The 21,307-nt window shown below is 37.1% G+C and overlaps 1 pseudogene; it reads left to right on the top strand.

Annotated features, from left to right (window-relative positions):
* The first annotated feature begins 1,072 nt into the window (after positions 1-1,072).
* Positions 1,073-7,840, top strand: LOC103255337 (annotated as a pseudogene).
* Positions 7,841-21,307: the final 13,467 nt, after the last annotated feature.

Below are 21,307 nucleotides of genomic sequence, written 5' to 3'. Positions count from 1 at the left end.
GTGGCCGATCCCGGCCACCGCAGCCTCGCCTGCTGGGCTCCAGCGATCCTTCCGCCTTTTATTTGTATTTTAATAATTAATTTATATTAGAAGATACTTCAGAAAAGCACAAAGAAGAAGATAAAAATCTATGGAAGTGTTACTTCCATAGAAAATTGATACTGATATTTTAAATTAATACTGAATAATATTTTTTTATTCTTCAAATAATTATTTATACATTTATATGCCTATACACCCAAAACATTTTATACATAGGATCATATTCTAATATGATAACATATTAGAATAACATAGTCTAATAACACAATATTTTATTGCCATTACTTGTTTGTTTTTTTAATATAGGTTTATTTTTTTTTTTTTTACTTTATAACATTTAACTTTACTTAAACCCTATTATTTCTTGTATCAATTTCCTATTGATAAACATTTAAGTTTTTGAAAAATTTTTGGAGTTACTAAAAATGGTTTTGTGGCCATTATTTTACATGGATGTAATAGAGTTGTTTAAAAGTTTTTTTTTTTTTAAAAGCCAGGCATGGTGGCATATGCCTGTAGTCCCAGCTATTTGGGAGACTGAGGTGAAAGGATTGCTTGAGCCCAGGAGGTAGAGGCTGCAATGAGGCATGATAGTGCCACTGCACTCCAGTTTGAGTGACAGAGTGAGACCCTGACTCAAAAAAAAAAAAAAAAAAAAACACACACACACACACACACACACACACACACACACACAAACACAAATACACATATATATATTTAAAATATTTATCCTTCAGTTATATTCCCTAAAGCATTTATTCAGCCTACGATCTAATCCAGGCCAGAGATTGCCCGATAGCAGACAAAGCTGGCTTCACAAAGTTGTAGAATGTAGCAGGAATCTGGTTAAAGAAACTTCTACCCCACAAAATATTTTGCCCCCAGCAGGCACTGTAACAGAGAACACATTTTTTCCCTTTTTACACTAGCTATCTGAAGAGAGGGATTTGGGGTTGTGGGTAGGAGTGTCTGTTCTAAAGTCAACTCTAATGGGAAAGTTAAAGATGGATATTTTACTTATGCTGTAATGGATGCTTTTGCTTGTTCTCATTTACTGAACTTTGTGCAAGACTCTGGTCTTTATCTGGGAACAATTCCAGAGGCCTTCATTGTTATTGTCACCTGTGTGAATAACATGCCAAGTAGGGCATGGCCTGTGGTATATCTGTGCATGTGTGTATAGGCTACTGAGGCCTTGGTATTTGGTTTTGTTTGTTTCTTGCTTTGCTGCTTCTTGGTTTAATGATCTTCTAAAAGAAATATAAGGAGGAAAAATCCCAGAGAGAGTTTCAAAACAGTAGCAATTAAGATAGTATTAATACACAAGTTTAGAAAAGTTACATAGAAGAGAACAAAGATTTCTTTGATCATTTAGTCAAAGTTGGTTTGACAAAGGATTTTTCAGAAAATCACATCACCAAATATAGAAACTAAGCTTGCTGACTCAATCTATTGCACTAACCACTAAACTCAGCTTCCTCCTTAGCTATACAGGGCGGAAATACGGGGGTGGGGTGAGGGGAGAGTACTACCCCTTCTGGAACAGGCAGACTTGGAAAATGACCAGTTCTGCAGGCTGACCTGCATAGTGCATCATTTTACAAACTACATACCACACCCAGAAACCTGGGAGAAATCATTATGACAGCAATGAGATAATCTCAAAACTTTCTGGTTTTATGTGGAAATCATTTAACAGCCAGTAGAAGGCTCTTATGAGAGCTTAAATTCTTTATTCTGGAAATAGGCAGTAATTCTAGAATCCCAGAAATTTATTTATTTATTTTTTTGAGTTGGAGTCTCACTATTGCCCAGACTGGAGTGCAGTGGCCGCTTCCAGCCACTGCAGCCTCGACCTGCTGGGCTCTGGCAATCCTTCCGCCTCAGCCTTCCAAGTAGCTGGAACTATAGGCGCACACTACCACGCCCAGCTAATTTTTTGATTTATTGTAGAGATGAGGTCTCGCTGCCCAGGCAGGTCTCGAACCCGCGGGCTCAGGCAATCCACTCACCTCAGCCTCCCAAAGGTGCGGGATTACAGGCTGAGCCACCGAGCCTGGCTCAAGAAATTTTTTTAAAAATTAAATTTTTTTTTTAAGATGTGAGATACAATTTAATCCCAGAAAAATTAAATTAGGCTCAGTTTGGTGTTTGGGCAGTTGATGGGGAAATGATGCTGTTTTGATTCCATGTATCTAGGGAATAAAAATACATATTAAAATAAGAAATGAAACACCAGGCAATGCAAAACAATGAAATGAAATGTAGGTGGTAAATCCAAGAGATAATTTTATAAAAATGTCATCAAAGTATTTGCTAAGTAGAGAATCATATGATTTATATCATATCTCTTATTTCATTAGACTAGAGTCAATATAGCTAGAGTGATTTTTTTCAGGACTAAATAGAAATACTTTATTCCAAGAACAAATTTATGTACAGCTTATAGATAACATACAAGAAATCAGTTCTCCCTTATTGTAGTTTCGATCAGTTAGCTGATGTCTTTGAGTCTTACCCCAATGTTGGTATGTCTGAGATGGATGTATTGATTGATTCATTCATTCAATTTAGCAAATATATGTTGAGCCCCTACAGTGTGCCAGACAAGGTGCTAAGGTCTGGACATAAGGTATGGAGTATAGAGTCTGGAGGGAGAGACAGATAATAGACAAAAACTAATTATATGTGGATTATTGTAATAATTAGACATAGATTTAATTGCAGTGAGGGGATAAACCAGGTGCTTGACAGAGACTAATAGCAGGAATCAATAGTGGGTAGATTAGGAAAGGCTTCTCTGGGAAGGAGACATTGAAGTTGGAACCTTAAGGAAGAAAATGCTTTTCCAGGAGAGGAGGAACAGGGAAGAACATTCCCAAAAGGAGTTACAAGTGCAAATGGCCCAAAGTAGCAAGAAGTTGCTGTGGCGTTAGGCAGTGCGCCTGAGGGAGGGAAGGATTGTGCTGGAGATGGTGGGCATTGGCCTAGTCCTTCAAGGCCTTATAGTCATGGGAAATAGTGGGAATTTCATCCAAGCCTGTTGGGAAGTTATCAGAGGGTTTAATGCAAGTTAGTTCTAGTAAAGGGTAGACACTCATATCCCAAAACCTTGAACCAGATATAATTTGGAATTCAGAATTTGTTTTATATCTTAGGAAATTCATACAGTGTGTATATTATATCCACATGTTAATCATATGTTATACAATTCTGTCAGAAATGCCAGGGACAATACCCTGAATGCATTAATATATCTGTAGTAAAATGTGGCTATTCACATTTAGGGGGGTAATTAAGGACTGTACATGGCCCCCCATCTGTTCACTTCAGGTTTTGTTGCTAATTGAGTTCAAGTCCCACAAGATTTTGCCACCAACTAAATTACAGGGGAAAAAAAATCAGTTTTTAGAGCTTTTTGTAGTTTTTGGATTGGTGGATAAGAGATTGCTGACTGGTAATTATTCCCCCCTGTTTGCAATTCTTATTAATAACATTTGTTAACTTATTGATGTAATAGATATTTTTTAAAGGCCTTTCTATACATATGCCAGGTAGTATTCTGAATGTCTAGAAACATATTAAACATGATTATAAATTATTTTTAAAAACATTTTCTATTTATTTTAAATGACAAAAATGTATATATTTATGGTGTCCAACATAATGTTTTTATATTCTTGGCCATTGTGGAACGGCTAAATCAAGCTAACATATGCATTCCCTCATGTACTTATTTTTTTGTGGTAAGAACACTTAAAATCTACTCTTAGCAATTTTCAAATATACATTATTATTAGCTATAGTTATGTTGTAAATGGATCTCTTGAACTTGTTCATATTTTCTTATGGATACTTTTCTTAAATAGAAAAATGAGATTTAAAAATATAGCTATGTAAGTTTGAAATGTTAGTATTTCTACCACTATAGTAAAATATTACTAACAAGAATTCAATAAGAGAAACAACAATAAATCCTAATAAATTAGCACAAGATATTATTAATCTTTGATATGCAGGTTAATTTAGAAGCAGCCGGTATCAAGATTGTAGTAACAGGGTAGTGGGCAGTGAGGTGCTGGAATCTGTAACAGGCTTCCCTGACACTCTTTTTAATGTTATAATATTGTCCAGAACCATTCAGATGTTCCTGATATGCACATTTGCTTTTGATAATTAAGAGGATTTATCTGCTTGGGCTGGAATGTTTGCTCTGTAGAATTTAAAGAAACGATTGCACATACAACCAATAGCTTATTTTGGATAATTTCTGCTCCAAATAATGATTTGCAATACTGTTCTTACAGTAGTGCCACATACTGAGAAGAAAAGAAATCCCTCAGGGCATAATTCCATTTATTCATAAAAAATGAGACAGATACAAACTCAACAACAAAAACCCAAATATTCCAATTTAAAGATGGGCAAATGAGCTAAATTTATCTCTCTTAACATGGATGACCTTGGAAGACACGATGCTAAGTGAAAGAAGTCAGGCATTGAAAGACAAATACTGCTTGTTCTCATTCATATGTCGGAGTTTAGAAAGCTGATGTCATAGAAGTAGAGAGTAGAGTAGTAGTTACTAGACCTGAGGAAGGGTTGTGGGGAGAAGGGAGGAAGGAGAGGTTGGTTAACAGATACAAAATTACAGTTAGAAGTGAAGAATAAATTCCAGTGTTCTAAAGCAGTATAGAGTGATTGTAGTTAGCAATTAATTATATATTTAAAAATAGCTAGAAGAGAGGATTTCGAATGTTCATATGTTTTTTCTGATTTGATCATTGTACATTATATACATGTATTGAAATAGAACACTTTGATATGCCCCATAATGTATTGAAATACCTCATTGTGGTCATGCCCCATAAATATGTACAGTTATTATGTGTTGATTAAAAATAACAAATGCAAAAAAATAAAGTAGATACAAATATTATTTCCATCTGCAAATCAAAAAACAGAGGCTGCAGTGGGCTCTGGAACTGAATGTGTAGAGTCAGCCATGCCTGGGAGTTTATGCACCCATTCCTCCCTGAATTCCAGGGTGGCAAACAACCAGTGACTGTCAGGTATAAGTGTGTGAAACCTCAGGCCCCTTGCATCAGGTTAGGGCAGTTCTGAGGCATAACTGACACTCCACAGTTGCCCCTGGGCCAGGCTAAAGCCTGCCCTCTGCAGAACATTGCATGAGATCACACCCCGCCTCAGTTTCCTTCTCTCTTCAACATCCCCTCTCTCGTACCTTTACAAATCTTTCCTGAGCACTTCCTTTAACAAATCACTTGCATGTAAATTACTGCTGCAGGGCCTGCTTCTGGGGAACTCAGTCAGAAAGGCCAAGGCCTGGGAAATTCCTGACCGTCTGAAACCATGAGGTAATAAAATGATTGTTGCTTAAGCCACTTTGGGGGACGATTTCTTTTTTTCTTTTTTTTTTTTTTTGAGTTGGAGTCTCACTCTGTCACCCAGACTGGAGTGCAGTGGCCGCTCTCGGCCACCGCAGGAGCGGCCACCCAGCCTGGACCTGCCAGTGATAGGCAGACGGAACTCCCTGCAATGCCACAGCAAAGATTGTTAGTGTGCAAAGCAAAGATTCCTCTAGTCCTTCCTCAAAGAGGTCTGTGGTTCAATTCATCCTGACCAGGTTGACACATTCCATACATGAGGTTTCCCTTCTTCCTCAGGTCCTCAGCCAATACTCCCCATTCCCCCACCCCCCGCCACACCTAGGGGCCCACAGAGTGTCTCATCTGCTGATATAACATCACCTTGGGTAAGTCACTCATTCGGTGGTAAATGAAGTGTGACAAAGATTACATGACAAAAATCACTGGTCCCCACCACAAACCCTCACTCAAAAGGTCCTGGAAGGTGTCTTGAAGGCAAAGCTAAGCTTGGGATACCACTCTTCAGGATGTACCCTGAATACAGCAACAGCTTATTACACACTGCTGGGGAGTCAGTGGGAACAATGTAGGTTCAAGAACCAGAGACAGGAACAGGAGTGACCTCACCATTATTCCCAGTGACCTACTTGTCTCTTTGGTTATGTTTATAGTCTGTACGACTGTGTTTATAGTCTCTTTATGTTCCACCTGCTTTGATGTACTTTCAGCAGTTGGCAACTGTGGCTCTTCTAGGGAAGACTGTCCTTGGATTACTAGAGCCATTTTACCTGCCTGAGCAGAGGGCTGGAAGTGCCTGAGAGATTGTGTTCTCCTCCTTTCCATACCAGGGCAGCTGGCATTGATGTGGGGTCTGAAATCCAGCTCCCTCACTGCAACTTAGGACAACTCTGGGGCAAAACACACTCAGGGTTCACCTGAGGGCTGGGGCAGAGCCTGAGATCTCATCCTTCTGTGATTTCCTCTCCTTCTTTCAACTTTGGAGAAATCTGACCTGACTCACTTGTCCAGGGTCACAAACAAAATAAATGGTGAGGTCAGAACCTGAGTTCACTACATTGAGCAAATAAAAAAATACAGAACTCCCAATTAAATTTGAATTTCAGGTAAACATTTTTTTTTTAGTATATATGTCACATACAGTATTTGGGAGATAACTATAGTTAAATGTATTTACTGTGAATTTCAAATTTAACTGGGTGTCTTGCATTTTATCTGGCAACTCTAGTCAAAAATACTAATCTAAGTTTGTATACTTCCAATACTCATGCTGATTTTTAAAAAATTAATAAATCATACTGGGTGTGGTAGCTCATGTTTGTCATCCTAGCACTGTGGAAGGCTGAGGTGGGAGGATTGCTTGAGGACTGGAATTGGAGACCAGCCTGGGCAACATAGCAAGACCTTGTCTCTGCCAAAAAATACTATATATATATATATTGCTGGATATGGTGATGTGTGCCTGTAGTCTCAGTTACTAAAGAGGTTGAAATAGGAGAATTGCTTGAGCCCAGAAATTTGAGGTTGGAGTGAGCCATGATCGTAGCACTGAACTCCAGACTGGGTGACAGATTGAGACCCTGTCTTTTAAAAATTTTTTTAAAAAGAATTAAATCATTTTGAATCTGCAAATAACTTCAATGCACATATTACAAAATCCAAAAGGTTATGAAGTAAACAGTAAGTCTTCCTACCCCACCCGTGCCCAGCCACTCAGGCTCCTTTTTAGAGACAATCATGGTAACCTTTTTCTTATTTGTCTTTCTAGCAATACTCTCTGTAAATACAGGTATAATTATATATGCATCTCTGTACCTTTCTATATTAGCTTAACGACCCATCTTATAGACAGGTTCTTGTCAGCACATATGGTGCTACTTTGTTTTTTTAAATAATTGCACATTGCCTTTCAATCTGCCATCTGTGGTGGGACTACCACCAAGAGGCAGATTTTTGTGAAAACCCTTATGGGGAAGACCATCACTCTCGAGGATGAACCCTCTGATATAATACAAAATGTAAAGGCCAAGATCCAGGATAAGGCAGGAATTCCTCCTGATCAGCAAAGACTAATCTTTGCTGGCAAGCAACAAGAAGATGGATGTACTCTGACTACAAGATTCAAAAGTCTTGGGTTGAGACTTCGTGGTGGTGCTGAGAAAAGGAAGAAGTCTTACACCACTTCCAAGAAGAATAAGCATAAGAAGGTTAAGCTGGCTGTCCTGAAGTACTATGTGGCGGATGAGAATGGCAAAATTAGTCGCCTTTGTTGAGAATGCCCTTCAGATGAATGTGGTGCTGGAGTTTTTATGGCCCGTCTCTTTGACAGACATTACTGTGGCAAACATTGTCTGACTTACTGCTTCAACAAACCAGAAGACAAGTAATTGTGTATGAGTTACTAAAAGACATGAACTAACAAATAGTAATAATAATTGCACATTTACTTGGGAAAGTCTCAATTAACAGTTATGTGAACAGTTTTCAATCTTCCGCTCTTATAGATAACCACAGTTCAAGCTATGCGTGTTATTCAATTTAAAGGGACTGTAGAGTCTAAGTGCAAATGTAGAGCAACAGATTGAACTGCTAAATGCTGCTAATGGCATTGAGGAGAGATGTAGGTTACTTGATGATACAGCAACACAAGAGTCAAAGAAAGCAATCTGACATTTAAAATGATTCTGTCCCTTATTGGTACATATATGGGAATTTTTTGAGTGAATATGTGTGTACCTTATTCTTTGCAATAATCTCCATTTGCCCAGGGAACTAAAAACTATTTACCAATAAAAATGTCATTATCACTCACAATAGGGGTGAGAATTCACATATTCTATGTAATTTCATCTGGGAGAAAGTACATTTTCTAAAAGTAAGAGCTCAAGAGGGGTGTACCTGCTGCTAAAATATGGGACGGGGGCGTGAGGTGGCACATAACATTAATAAGGGTACCCAGTTTCAAACCAGGTGAAGTGGGCCCAAACTTTACCTGTACAATGACCACGTACATACCTAAACCTGAATGGTACACCACATCTTTAAAATAGCCCACAAAGACAAAAGTGTGTTCTATAAGGACTGGTTCTAGGACAAGCAGAAGGGCCTCTCCATCAGTTGTGCTTCTTGCTGGAAAAGCTGCCTCAGAGAAAGTGGACGCAATTTGAGGCAAGTTCCTGGAAGGCTGTTTTGCTAATAGACAACCAAAGAGGAGATTTGTACAGAGATGAAGATGGCCCAGTTCGTCCAGGGCTGTGATATATGAGGGATTCAGTGGTTATGGGAGGTTGACAAGAGCACTTTGGCCAGCATAGAATCAGACAGAGGGAGTTTCTTACTGGCTGAGAAGATGGTGGGAGAAATGGGGTGATGGGTGTACTATACACGAAAGTATTGCTATAGACTGATATTTATTTGAGCCAACTCTCATTAACTTAGACATGCTCCCTGCCCTCAGGAAACTTACAATGCAAAAGACTGACATGCTAACAGAGATGTTATCTAAAGAAACACAAAAATGATTTTGAACAGAATTTATATATTACAGCATGGGATACACATGATGTACATGGTTTAGATTTTTCAAGATTGTCTCCTAGTCCGGTATATCTAACTAGGCCCTGAAATAAAGTTCAACAAAGGCAGGCTAATGTAGTAAGAATTTTATTTAAAAGGGAACATCATGATTCTTTAATTGCTATATATCCTATGCTCCCCCAATTAATCTTTTCACTGCTTTTAAAACATTTTTATTACTTGAGAAAGAAATAGCCTTGAAACATCAGCTAAGTATGCAGATTTTTCAATTTAGTTCAATGATCAATTTATTAATTGGGAACATAAAACTAGCAGATTGGGCCCCAGAGCTTTTTTTTTTTTTTAATCTTAGCACTTTTACATTTAAATGTCCACTGGTATAGAGTAGCAGTGTGCATGGTATGTGTGTGCTCACATTTTAATTTATAAGTTAAATAGATAACAGAAATCAAAACAATCTGTGCTCCTCAAGTACTGTACAAGAAACTTCTCAGCCACAGAATTTACTTTAGCACTTCCTGAGAAGTACTATTATAAATATACAAGCTTGCACCACCCACTTGCAGATCCTACTTGAATGCCAAGTGCGAGAGTCTTGAATGAATGAGGGGCTAGAAAGCAAAAAACATCATTTTTCTAAAAGCAAACAAAAAATAAAAAATTGATTTTTTTCCCCAGGCATATGTCTGGTACTACTAGTCTGCCTATACTCCTGTTTCTTATATCTTGCTCTTTCTAGGATACCTACACTTTAGTTTCTTACCAAGTAAATTTTAAAATGGTTAAAACTCAGAAAATTATCTTTGGTTCTAAATCTCTTCACCTTCCCCATCTTTATTTGTTCACTTTCAGTCCGTCCTGTTCTCATGGGTTGTCAAATAGAATTCATAAAAGCAAATAAACTTCAGACCCAGAGTTGAGGGACTTGGAAGTGTCATTTAGTAAAAATAAAATCCAGGAGAAATAAATATAGAATCTTAGGTTTTTCAAGGCTGGAAGTAAACTTTCAGAGGGTTCAATCCTGTTTCAAGTATCTGAATTTCTCTTGAAATATGTAGAATTGTTTTAAAACAATTTTTAGCTTTTGAATCCTTAAATCCTTAAGCCTACTCCCTTCAACCTTTGAAACAGTACATTACTAATCCTAACTTCAAAACCAGTAATGTTTAAACATGCTATAAAATAATTATTGTCCATATCGCATAGAACTAACGATATGTCACTGCCTAAATTAAGTTCATGATTTTTTTTCTTAATTTTCTTTCCCAAGATCATCTACTGGTATATTTTTTCTATTTTCTGTGCTCTCATACTAGTGAGAAAGCATATATCATCTTTGTTTTCTTATTCTATTCTTGCTTCAAATCTTAAAGGGGATTGAACTGGAAACCAAAGGAGCATGATTAACATAGGAAATAAAATAAGACAAAGTAGATACAATAAACTATAAAAATCAAATCCTGAAGTTCAAGGGAACTCGATAACATCTAGTAAATTATCTTCATTTTATACGATGAAGAAAGGAAGATCTAGAAAGTTTATATGACTTGCCCCTCTTGTTCGCATTTTCTTGATTTCTAGAACAGGGCTGGCTATACGACAAATCTCAAGAGAAACCTTTAATGCATAAAGCTTATTTTGGCTTCCCTTGTTTCCTGAAAGCTTGCTTATTAGGCAGATGGATTCTGAGAACTTGACTTCTTCTCTGCCCCTCCTTCTGCTTCTCCTCCTCCTCTTCTCCTCCTCTTCTTAGCAGATAACTCCATTTAAACTCTTTCAGTCCCAAAGTTATAGGAAATATATTTTGAATCCTTTGAGCCAGGTCAAATCCCAGGTAATTCTCAGTGTCTGGAAAGGATCCCAGTGTCACCCAGATTTTGACTGTTTACAATAATGAAGGATAGCTGTAGTAGCAGGCAATTCAAAATAATAAATGATTCTTGAGTAATTCCAAACTAATTTAAATATGGAAATTAACACCCAGGTTAATATATTAATGAGATTATTAATCTTAGGCAAGACATACATGGAATCCAAGTATATTCCAAGTTCTGGAATGTACTTGAGATTAGAGTGTTCTAAGCAATGGTTATTCCAAAGAATGGAATATTCAGTATATGTAGAAAAGTAGATGGCCAAGTTGATAGACCTGCAATAAAAATATTTCTCGTATGGACCACATTAATAAATGCCAAAAAGTTGAAGTAGGAACCCAAAGGAATAATAACTTGTAATAAGTTCTAGGAATATTATTAACAGGGACTGTCCCTGTTAACATGATCTCATTACCACCCACCACCAGTATTGCTACAGCTATATATCAATTTGTGTGAATATATACATATATATATAAACTCCATTTGATCTGTCTGTATCTTCTTTCCTTTCATTTTAATAGCTTTTTTTTTTTTTTGAGTTGGAGTCTCTGTCACCCAGGCTGGAGTGCAGTGGCACACTCACAGCCACCCCAGTGTCGACCTGCTGGGCTCCGGCGATCCTTCCGCCTCTGCCTTCCAAGCAGCTGGAACTACAGGCACGTGCTATCATACCTGGCTAATTTTTGGTTTATTGTAGAGATGAGGTCTTGCCAAGTTGCCTGGGCTGATCTCGAACCCGTGGACTCAGGCAGTCCACTCGCCTCGGCCTCCCAAAGTGCTGGGATTACAGGATGAGCCACTGAGCCCGGTCCATTTTAATTGCTTTTTGAGTTTCATCATTTTCTAAGAGATGAGGTAATTTACTGTTTTTATTGAAAAGGATCTACATGTCTTCTCTTTGAAGAGTCTGTAAGTTAGGTTTATTATGAATACTTGAGAGTTTACTTTTAAAATGAAATCCCACATACCACATACAGTTTCAGTGTCTTCCTAGATGTCTAACATCACCGCAGAAAGTATTCTCAGTCTTGACTGAAGATGTTTTATTATTTTTTTCTTTTTTTCTTTCTTTTTTTTTTTTTTAGAAAGCAGGATTTATTGAGAGGACAGAAAAGCTCCTACAGCGGGAGAGGACCCAAGGGAATTGCCCCGAAGATGTTTTCTAAGAATGTATCAGTATATGGGAAATAAAAAGATATTCCCACAACTGGTCCTGTTGGTTCAGCTGTCATGAGGAACAGTGTGGGTCTATGCAAGCTTGGATTGAGCTGTGGTAGATCATAGAAGTCCTCAAATGATTGTTTTCCTTACTCCTGGATGAGAAGAACATATGTGGCTGCTCTTCTTCCTTCTCTATAGATGGCATGTTTCCAGATTCTTTGGGGTCTTTTTTAAGGAGCATTTTACCCCTTGCATATTTTGCTTTCTTCTAATTATTTCTTCTTAATTAAAGGATCCCAGAGCCAGACAACTTTATGGATAAGTTTTTTTGCTGTAAAGTAGTTCTTCCTTTTTCTACAAACTTTTCTCCTTCAGGCCATTCCCACTTCCTCTTCCTTGAATATCCCAAATAGCCCATTTCCCAGTTTTTCACCACTAGGTGTCATGAGTATTCACACAAATGCCTACAAGGTGTACAAATAAAATTTCTCTTAGGATGTGTCCCTGAATATTTTGACTTTCTATATAAAATTTTATGTTGTTTGAGGCCACGGGTTAGTTCATGTTTACATGCAATTCCAACTCAGATATAGAGTTCAAATAAAGTCATAAAATCAAGGAAAAACTAAATGAAAATCTTTGTGGTAAATTTGTGCAGCTTTGAACTCTGCAATTTCATTTCTGTGAGACACCCTCTCTCTTCGAAGGTGACTTTAGCCTCACCCCATGCCATTAACTGGCAGCTTCTCCTTTTAGTGATGGACTGTGTGAGGGCCATTGACAAATCCTTTAGGAATCTTGCATTACTTTGTAATAGGGATACACATGTGACACTAGAACCCACCCTCATGCTACTTATTTGTGTTTCAACTGAAGGCATGACACATTAAAAAAATTATTTTCAAATAAAAAAATTTTAGAGTTAAAAGGATCCTTAGAATGACCTATTCTGTGGAGTAGTGGGAAACTGCCAGGGGAGGGAGCGTGGGACTGGCAGTTGAAGGTAACTGCCAGGGGAGGGAGGAGCACACCTCATCAACAAGGGTAACTGCATGATGAACATTTGAATACCTAACCCTGAATTGTACCCCACATCTTTAAAACAAACAAACAAACAAACAAACAAGGAATGATCCAGTCTAATCTTTTCATTATATACTAGGGAAATAATGCCTGGAGGGGTTTGATCCTTGCCTAAGGCTGGTTGTAGAACTAGGCCTCGAACACACATCTCCTAATTTCTAGGCATTTTGCATTCTCTCTGTACATGTCGCTATTGGGATAGATTCATGCATCTACTCTGGAATTTTAAGGAAACATAAACCATAATATTCCTTAGAGTATGCTTAATATTATTTAAAAATCTTAGCTCGGTTAGCCTCCTCAGTGGGGATTTAATGTTAAAAAAATCAGGGCATTAGTTTTGGTACAAGGAAAATAAATAAATGTTAAGGCTCTCACTATACGGGTTTTGCAGATTACATTTAAATTCAGGATGATGGGATAACTTTTCCTTTAAGCTTTTCTTTGTGTTGCAAGTCAACCAGACCCATACATATCTTTCAATGAGGTTTGTTTTTTTTAATTTTTTTTGCTTGTTTTTTAAGGAGATGATCATATTTAATGAAAACATATGGTTGATCCATTGGCATTCTAAGTAAAAAATAATATTATTGATCTCTCCAAGATGAAAAGGCAATTAATTTAGTCAGTTGGATGTAAAGGCAACAAAAATATTGTATTTCAAGGTAGGTAAACCACAAAATAATTAATTAATTTTGCTTGTTTATACACTTTATTTCTTGGGAGGAGCAGGACCATTAAAAGTCCTGGAGAGTTCATGTCCCTCGTTGCCCATTCAGTTCCCAAGGAGAGGATCATGCAGATCTTTCTGGTAAATGTGACTCTTTCTTCATTCTAACTGAGGTTTCCATGATAAATCCAGTTGCAGAATTTCTTTTGAGTAAGAGTTTGTATTTAACTGTAAAACTCAATAAATTCCTTTGATTAATTTTTCTTTCCCTTTTTAGAGAATTAAAAACATTTTATTATATTTTTTCTAGTTTTGTTGAGGTATCATTGACAAATAAAGACAAAATTTTCTTGTAAATTTTGAAACACTGAATTAAAAACGGATTCTTTGGTCACAATGACAGTGCATGGAAACTACTTACACTGATAATTATGAATGGTGTTTGAGATGTTCCATCAAAAAAATTGCAAGGTCAAGTAAGTTAGCTAGATAAGGTTGTATGCTTAACACCTTCCCTTCGTCATTCATAGTACTGCTTAGCATATTACAGACTGAAAAATCCTGCAGTTAAGAAACCTGATCAACTGCGCTTAAACTAGCGTCTTCCAAGTATAGTGATCAGAAACTCTTGTTGTAATAAACCAAGTAACATCTTGTGAAAAACAGGTTGGGAAATCTTGATTGCCAAAATGATATAAGATACTTGCTTGATAAATAAACTACTGCATGTTTTGCAATGTGCAATCCTTCTATTTGATTTTTTATCTCGCCTCTTGGCAGTATCTTAATACTCCTTTTGCCTCCATGACCACTTTCTAGCTATCAGCAAGATTCATGGTTGCAACATCAGAGATCTAGCCCTGACAAGTTTATTTACAGAATTTCTCTAGTATCTGTGACCTGTCAACAGATGGACTACTTAAAAAATTACTTTCATGTGGGTTATAAAACAATCTTTTCAGTTGATTTTTTTTCTAACTCATTTATTTTCTTTTACTTAATGTAAAATTGTTCAGTGTCACAGAGTCCAAGTCTAATTTAATAAGTGTCAAATGATCCTGAACTAAAAATACAGTGATCATCGTTCCCGGGAGTTGATATTAAGGTTGTTATCTGGTGGTAGAAGTAGCTAGTACATTCAAGATAAAATACTAACTCTTTAGTATGATGTAAAAGGTTGGGTGTGTTTGTTTCTAAGACTGCACGGAAGTGGTATATCCAGATCACCACTGGAAATGGGAGTTTAGCAGAAGAGATCAAGATAAAACAGGTAATCTAGGATACTGTTTCATATTGTTGTTGTAAATTTGTCCTAGGTCCTGGTACTTCAATAATTGGCTATCCCATAAATCTCATGGAGAGCTGTAACAATAATTTTATGGTATTTGGGATATAGCTATATATTTTATGTATTTTGATTATAGCTTAAGTGATTTGCTTTCTCTGTGAGCATTTTCTGTTCACACATTTCTAGAGAGATGATTCATTTCGCTGTTTTTCACTATCCTATACAAAGAATTCTTTTTTTTTTTGAGTCAGAGAGTCACTCTGTCACCCAGGCTGGAGTTCAGTTGCATGACCATGGTTCATAGCAGCCTCAGCCTCCTGGACCCAGGCGATCCTTCTGCCTCAGCCTCCCAAGTAGCTGGGACTACAGGCATGTGCCACCATGCCAGGCTAATTTTTTGATTTTTTTAAGAGATGAGGTCGTATTATGTTGCCTAGGATGGTCAGTAACACCTGAGATCAAGCAATCCTCCTGTCTTGTACTCCCAAAGTGCTGTGATTACAAGCATGAGCCACCATACCCAGCCTATACAAAGTACTCTTATTAGGCAGAGCTCTATGCCAAGCTACTGCAGAGGCTGTTGGCCCAACCTCTGGTTCAGGTTCAATGTGGAACTTAGTGACTCTGAACTTAGTCAGTCCTTAACTCCATCAGGTATATGGAGGATACATGTATGTTTCCTGATTCACATATCATAAATTCTAGCAAATATTCCAGAAAAAGTTACTTGCTCTTTCCATCCTCAAAGGTGACATAATGATTGTGGTCATGGGACCCAGATTTTCATAGACGTTGTTTTGGTCGAAGACCTGTTATGATTTAAATTTTTTAAAACAAATGAATTGCTATTCATTTAGCCTAAAGAAGCATTGTTTTTCTCTCACCACAGAAATGTGCAGAGTACTTAGCCAATCAGAGGACTTTGAGTAGCCATAGTGATTGGTCTAGTGGGAGAACACATGAGCCAAATTGGCCAGTCTTTCTCTGGGATTTTTACATAGAAAAATAGGAAAAAACACAATCACAGTTTCCCATGGAACCACTAAACTTGAATATTCGGAGCCTGGAGCTGGCCACCCTCCCATGCCCACAACATGCAAAAATTATCTGTCTGCAATGCTTTCAAATACATTATGCTTTGGTTCTTGCCATAATTTACACATATTCTTCTTTTCCACTAGAATGCCATCCTTTTCCTTTATCACCTAAATAAGTTCTCATTTTTCCAGATCTGGTTCAAACAGTGCCTTTCCTAGGATATATTTTATGTCCATTCCTAAACTCAAAGGGACGTTTAATTGCCACAAAAAAATTAAGATTCGAGATTATAATAGTGTATTACTTAGGACAGGGATTTCTTCTGTAACATATAGTCCCCCCAATACATGATTTTTTAAAGTATTGTGAAAGTCAATTTATCAATCATGTAAATGCCTAAAGAAAGCTTCCTAACCAGTGGGCAACTCTCTTTCAACTACTGATTCAGAGTATTAAGCTTGGTTTGCCTTGTAGATTTATCATCTCTAACCTGCTTGTTACATTAAACTAGTGGAGTTTGGGTTCCAAGACAGGGCTACAGTTTACTGGTAATGCAATTCTTACTGTGAAGGAAAAGCTTATATTTTTGAGGTGACAGCTATCTCTGCCACAATTAATTTGCCTATGTTTGCAAATGACATAAACCAAATTTAAGAAAGTTGAAACAAGAAAGTTGAATTGATGAAGTTATTCAGGGGTAGTACTGAGAAGCCAAGGAAGAGCTTTAGGGATCAGGCAACTTGGGAACTTCGGGAACAAAACCTGGAGGCACACTGCTACTTGTCTCTGTTTTTTTCTGCTTGTTACCTTTATCTTCTTGCATTGCACAGAGATGGCTTTTACGTGTTGTGGGCATGGGAGGATGGTTAGCTCCAGGCTCAGAGTATTCAAGTTTAGTGGTTCCATGGGAAAGTGAGATTGTGTTTTTTCCTATTTTTCTATGTAAAAATCCCAGAGAAAGACTGGCCAATTTGGCTCATGTGTTCTCCCACTAGACCAATCACTATGGCTACTCAAAATCCTCTGGTTGGCTAAATACTCTGCACACTTCTGGTGAGAGAAATACGGTGTTTCTTTAGGCTATTAAACCATATCTAGTAGGATTCGTATATTTTACATATTCCTATTTCTGACACTTTTAGCAAAAGCAAAAGTGAAATGGCCTATAGACAAAGTAATGAATCCTCCATATCTTAGCTGTGGAAGCACTATGATTGGCAGTTTTATACAAGATAAGGTTAAGATCCAAGTTTCCAAAGAAAATTAGAAACTGCTATTACCAAAATAGCAAACTAAGGTTTTTTGTGTAGGAAAAAGAGACGGCAAGGGGCAGGGAGTAAGCAAATTATATCTATTAGAAAAATACTGTTTTTACAGATTAAGAACAATGAAGTGAAAATCTGAGATTTTAAAAATATTTTTTTCTAAAAATCAATTTTCCTTATGCTTTTCGAACTTCTGTAATAGTAAAATGACTTTTTCTTATCTAAGCAACATGGAGATAAACTTTAGTTTTTTTCCACATTTGTGTGAGTTGCCAAATGCCAAGTTTCATTTTATTTTATGTTTCACTTCACCATTCCCTGAAATTTTTCTAAGAAACCATAATGTGAATATGAGACAGAAAATTTATTCTTCCAGTCTCATGTGAATCAGAATTAGAATAACCATATATTCTAATTTGCCCAGAATTAGTCCTGTTTGACACCTGATATCTTGGAAATGTGAAAAATTTTACAAAAGTGTATCAGGAAATTATTTCACTACTCAACTAAACTTCCACTGTTTAGCAGTATCTAGTTCAACTGCATTTGTTAAAATATGAATCCAAGTATTCTGCACACTTCTGTGGTGAGAGAAAAACAATGTTTCCTTAGGCTTTTAAGCCATATCTAGTAGGATTCAAATAATGTTTTACATATTCCTATTCCTGACACTTTTAGCAAAGCCAAAAGTGAAATAAGGCAAGGTAGTGGAAAAGACTAAATTTCTAGAAATTAAAAATGTATTGTTTTACTAAATATTCTACATTAAATATATAACACATATGTATGTGTGTATAGTCTTGAAAAGATTCTAGTCTTTCTAATAGACTAGCTATATACTCTCCTTTGACTACTGTGAGATAAAATTCAGAGATTATGCAGTTTTATAATGAGCATCTATTTTATGTCTGGTGTCATTTTCTAGGTACTGGGAATATATGCTAAATAGAGTGAGCAATATTCATGCCTTCCTGAGTGAGAATTTAATGGGGTAGACATAAAAAACAAATGAACAAGTAAATATATGTCAATATTAGGTAGAGATAATAGTTATGAGGAAAAAACCCTGTCGTTATCATGAATTACCTCTTTTTTTCTTTTAAATTAACTACAATAGATTTCTATTCTTTACAACCAAAAAATTATACCTTCATCTAAAAATCTTCCCATTTACTATTTGTCATATGTATTCCAAGATGTGGCTTCCCACTTTACCAGCTGATCTATTCCAAGAGCTCAGAATTTATAAGTCACTGATGGACAATTTCTGAATTGCAACTAGAAATGAACCAAACAGCAATAAAAACTATACTTATACTTTCCCATCACATTTTCCTCCCACTCTGAAAAAAGATTTTTCTTCCATAGATGGTCCAAATATCTCTTTATAATGCATTCCATCTACCTTTTTGGACTCATTTTCTGCCAGAAGACATAAGCAAACTATATTAATTAAGTGTCTGCAGCCTTTGTGTCCTTGGTTCCATTCACGTGACACAGTGAAAATGTGGACCACCCACTTGGATCTTGGGAAGGTTATGACCCTAGTTTAAGTCCAAAATTCTTTCTGCAGAGAGACAGGTGGATTCTTATGGCTTGCTGTTAGATAATTTCCAGTCTTATAAACTTGAATATTACATATACAAAATCTTCTGAAATCTGAGGTTATGGCAGTATGCCAAATTATTATCTTTTTTGAAGGTTATGGAGAAATAAGACCCCTTGACCTTCTTTTGACAAGGCATGGCAGGAGGGAGGGAACTAGCAAATTTCCAATCCCATGGTTTCTTTGGATAAAACAATATAATAAAATAATGTATAGAATATATGGAAAGTCAGTGATTCTTGGATACAGCATTGTACATTCCCTTGAAATTTGTCTATGATTATTAAATTCAGTCTTGCTCTTTGACCAAAAGTCTGAGAGCATAGATTATATGAAAATGGTGCTCAATTTCTAGACTGAATCATAGATAGTTCTTTAGCTGTGTTTCAGTAAAAGCAGACTGTGATGAGATTCAGTGATCCAAAGTACTCCTAAATTCCTGAATGGATCTCCCAGTCAGTGGGCAATAGTTAAAGTGTACTCCCAAAGAGTCAGATGGGATTGAAGTGGGGTAGTGGGTAAAATTCAGCTGCATTTATTTACAAGAGTCTATTACCATAAGATTATTTTCCCCACATTCTGGACAGAGACCAAAGACCATGTAAAACCCAGTTAGCACATTTTCTACTGGCCAACATAATACTGCCATCCCAGAGGTATGTGTATGTATATCATATAGCATATATATTACATATGAAGGGGAACCCCCCCGAAAACTGAAAATTATTTATTAAAAATTGTGTATTTATTCTTACATATTTAAGCTTCAATAACCTTTTTAAAAATTCTTTTTCCAAAAATTTTTTAATTTTAAATATATGGGGTACAATTCAGGGTTAGGTACACAAATGGTCATTATGCAGACAGCCTTGTTGATGAGGTGTGCTCCCCCGTCCTGTGGCAGTTTCCCACTACTGCCAATCTCACTCCACCCCACCAAGTTTCCCACTACTGCTAATCCCTTTCTTTCTTTTTTTGTTTTGTTTTGTTTTTGAGTTGGAGTCTCACTCTGTCACCCAGGCTGGAGTGCAGTGGCATGCTCACGGCCACCCCAGCATCGACCTGCTGGGCTTAAGCAATCCTTCCGTCTCAGACTTCCAAGTAGCCAGAACTACAGGTGTGCACTACCATGTCCAGTAAATTTTTTACTTTTATTGTAGAGACGATGTCTTGCCAAGTTGCCCAGGTTGGTTTCAAACCCGTGGGCTCAGGCAATCCTCTCACCTCAGCCTCCCAAAGTACTGAGATTACAGGCTTGAGCCACCATGCCCGGCCCAATCCCTTTCTTATAGTATTACTAAAGTTTGAAGTCCGCTTATAAACTTCAGTAACCTTCTAAGTACTCTCAGTTTGATGCAATACATCTATCAATACATACTTTCCACAGCTCAAAACAGTTTTTGAACTTGTCAATTTTGATACCTTTTACTGCTTCTGCCATTTTTTGTTCCGCCTCTTCCACATTGGCAAAACATTTCCTTTTGAGGACTTTTTTCATCTGAAAAACAAAACCAAAAAAAAGTCACTTGGGGTGAGATTCAGTGAATAGGGAGGGTGGGGCATGGGAATTATGCCATTTTTGGTCAAAAACACTGTACGCTAAACATTTTATGGGCAGGTGCATTGTCATGGTGGAAGAACTGGTTACCTTTTGCTATAACTCTGAGTGTTTCTTCTGCAAATTGTGCTGCAAACTTCTCAAACTTCCAGGTCTGTTGACCATTTGATCTGGAGAAATAAGTTCCAAGTGCACAATTGCTCTCACATCAAAGAAACAAATGATCATGATTTTCACATCTAACCTCACTTGTCATGCTTTTTTGGGTTGTGGGGAAGTAGTATTTCCATTGACTAGATAGCTTGTTCGTTTTGGGGTCATAACCATGCATCAAGATTCATCTCTGGTTATGACTTCAGGAAAAAAAACCAGGATCAGCCTCCAACTGTCTCTTCAAAGTATGGCACACAGTCAAGCAATTCTCTTCATTCAGGCACGAGCAAGTGAGGCATGAGTTTCGCTGAAATTCATTTCATACTCAAATTTCCAGATAAAATTCACCAATAGGAACTCCATGACACCTCAGTCAACTCCACAAGTTCATTAATAGTCTGATGGTGGTCTTCCAAGATAGGTTGATGCATTCTTGCCATTCTTGATGCATTCTTGAATTGAACATCTTCAGTTCAGCTGGTCAAAGGATGCCCGGAATAAGGTTGATCATCAATTGACATTTCACTTCATTTCAAACAGGAAAACCATTTGTAAACTTGTGTTTTACTCAGAGTAGCATTTTTGTAAACTGTCTGTAGCATGACAACCATTTCTGCC

Source organism: Carlito syrichta, unplaced genomic scaffold (assembly GCF_000164805.1).
Source record: "Carlito syrichta isolate Samal-C Ts95f unplaced genomic scaffold, Tarsius_syrichta-2.0.1 Scaffold288038, whole genome shotgun sequence".
NCBI lineage: Eukaryota > Metazoa > Chordata > Mammalia > Primates > Tarsiidae > Carlito > Carlito syrichta.
The sequence above is the reverse complement of the archived record's forward strand: the minus strand, read 5'-3'. Positions and strand labels throughout refer to the sequence as shown.